The sequence below is a fragment of the Leptodactylus fuscus genome, unplaced genomic scaffold (assembly GCF_031893055.1).
Source record: "Leptodactylus fuscus isolate aLepFus1 unplaced genomic scaffold, aLepFus1.hap2 HAP2_SCAFFOLD_1206, whole genome shotgun sequence".
NCBI lineage: Eukaryota > Metazoa > Chordata > Amphibia > Anura > Leptodactylidae > Leptodactylus > Leptodactylus fuscus.
The window spans coordinates 1-2,500 of NW_027440040.1; the positions used below are offsets into that span (position 1 = coordinate 1).

At 53.0% G+C, this 2,500-nt stretch overlaps 2 non-coding genes and 1 pseudogene across 2 annotated transcripts; all 3 read left to right on the plus strand.

Annotated features, from left to right (window-relative positions):
• The first annotated feature begins 679 nt into the window (after positions 1–679).
• LOC142186825 (5S ribosomal RNA) lies at positions 680–798 on the plus strand. The gene has a single exon (XR_012712343.1). It is a non-coding gene; the product is annotated as a 5S ribosomal RNA (ribosomal RNA).
• Positions 799–1,525: 727 nt separating this feature from the next.
• LOC142186846 (5S ribosomal RNA) lies at positions 1,526–1,644 on the plus strand. The gene has a single exon (XR_012712346.1). It is a non-coding gene; the product is annotated as a 5S ribosomal RNA (ribosomal RNA).
• A 728-nt stretch (positions 1,645–2,372) lies between these two features.
• Positions 2,373–2,481, plus strand: LOC142186839 (5S ribosomal RNA; annotated as a pseudogene).
• The last annotated feature ends 19 nt before the right edge of the window (positions 2,482–2,500 follow it).

The following is a 2,500-nucleotide window of genomic DNA, read 5'->3' on the forward strand; positions in this document are numbered from 1 at the left end:
TATTTTTACATTCACTTTTTTACCCCCCACTGCACACTTGCTTCTTTTACATTCGCTTTCTCTCTTGCACTCTTTAGTCCTTGCAAAATCCTAGTATTCTCATTCGTACCGCTATCACTCTTAGCAGCTGCAGCCGCAGCCTGCATGGTGGCCACCAGCGTTGTGGCTTTTTACTTTTAATAATAGCAGGCTTCATTTCCATAGCATCTGGGCCTCCCACCGGGCTGGAGGCCATAGCTAGTAACCTGCAGACCAATTTACAGGGCAACACAGGCTGAACATCTTTGCAGGTAACGCGCCCTAGGAAAAGAGAAGCCGACTGAAAAGCAGCTTCGCTTCCAGGCAGGGGCAACCATCTCACTTTCTTCCTTAGCCGACTCCTGGACAACGGGCTCCGGCCCAGCTTGCTCTTTCTTTCACCCCGGGATGGTTTCTTAGCCCTGCACAGACCCTGCGCCCAGCCCTTTTGAAAGAGTACAGCTGCGCCCTATGACTGGTTGCTGAACCACACCTGTGGGTATAAGGGCCGCCCCCAGCCCTTGCACTGCTCCTGCTGGAATAAGAAGTTCCCTTAAGAGAAGGCAAAAAGTGAAGAAAAAGGCCTAGCATGGAGTAGTGCAAAGAGCTGCCGGCAGCCAGGCTGCAAAGTAGAAGAGGAGTAAGTGAGAGACCTGTCTCTGCCTACGGCCACACCACCCTGAACACGCCATATCTCGTCTGATCTCGGAAGCTAAGCAGGGTCGGGCCTGCTTAGTACTTGGATGGGAGACCGCCTGGGAATACCAGGTGCTGTAGGCTTTTGCTTTTCCTCACTTCCACCAGCAGGGGGTCACTCTCCTCTATGCCATTTTTACATTCACTTTTTACACTGCACACTTGCTTCTTTTACATTCGCTTTCTCTCTTGCACTCTTTAGTCCTTGCAAAATCCTAGTATTCTCATTCGTATTGCTATCACTCTTAGCAGCTGCAGCTGCAGCCGCAGCGGGCGTGGTGGCCACCAGCGTTGTGGCTTTTTACTTTTAATAATAGCAGGCTTAATTTCCATAGCATCTGGGCCTCCCGCCCGGCTGGAGGCCATAGCTAGTAACCTGCAGACCAATTTACAGGGCAACACAGGCTGAACATCTTTGCAGGCAACGCGCCCTAGGAAAAGAGAAGCCGACTGAAAAGTAGCTTCGCTTCCTGGCACGGGCAACCATCTCACCTTCTTCCTTAGCCGACTCCTGGACAACGGGCTCCGGCCCAGCTTGCTCTTTCTTTCACCCCCGGGGTGGTTTCTTAGCCCTGCGTAGACCCTGCGCCCAGCCCTTTTGAAAGAGGGCGGCTGCGGCCTGTGACTGGTTGCTGAACCACACCTGTGGGTATAAGGGCCGCCCCCAGCCCTTGCACTGCTCCTGCTGGAATATGAAGTTCCCTTAAGAGAAGGCAAAAAGTGAAGAAAAAGGCCTAGCGTGGAGTAGTGCAAAGAGCTGCCGGCAGCCAGGCTGCAAAGTAGAAGAGGAGTAAGTGAGAGGCCTGTCTCTGCCTACGGCCACACCACCCTGAACACGCCCGATCTCGTCTGATCTCGTAAGTTAAGCAGGGTTGGGCCTGGTTAGTACTTGGATGGGAGACTGCCTGGGAATACCAGGTGCTGTAGGCTTTTGCTTTTCCTCACTTCCAACAGCAGGGGGTAACTCTCCTCTATGCCATTTTTACATTCACTTTTTACACTGCACACTTGCTTCTTTTACATTCGCTTTCCTCTCTTGCACTCTTTAGTCCTTGCAAAATCCTAGTATTCTCATTCGTACCGCTATCACTCTTAGCAGCTGCAGCTGCAGCTGCAGCGGGCGTGGTGGCCACCAGCGTTGTGGCTTTTTACTTTTAATAATAGCAGGCTTAATTTCCATAGCATCTGGGCCACCCGCCCGGCTGGAGGCCATAGCTAGTAACCTGCAGACCAATTTACAGGGCAACACAGGCTGAACATCTTTGCAGGCAACGCGCCCTAGGAAAAGAGAAGCCGACTGAAAAGCAGCTATGCTTCCTGGCACGGGCAACCATCTCACCTTCTTCCTTAGCCGACTCCTGGACAACGGGCTCCGGCCCAGCTTGCTCTTTCTTTCACCCCCGGGGTGGTTTCTTAGCCCTGCGTAGACCCTGCGCCCAGCCCTTTTGAAAGAGGGCGGCTGCGGCCTGTGACTGGTTGCTGAACCACACCTGTGGGTATAAGGGCCGCCCCCAGCCCTTGCACTGCTCCTGCTGGAATATGAAGTTCCCTTAAGAGAAGGCAAAAAGTGAAGAAAAAGGCCTAGCGTGGAGTAGTGCAAAAAGCTGCCGGCAGCCAGGCTGCAAAGTAGAAGAGGAGTAAGTGAGAGGCCTGTCTCTGCCTACGGCCACACCACCCTGAACACGCCTGATCTCGTAAGTTAAGCAGGGTCGGGCCTGGTTAGTACTTTGATGGGAGACCGCCTGGGAATACCAGGTGCTGTAGGCTTTTGCTTTTCCTCACTTCC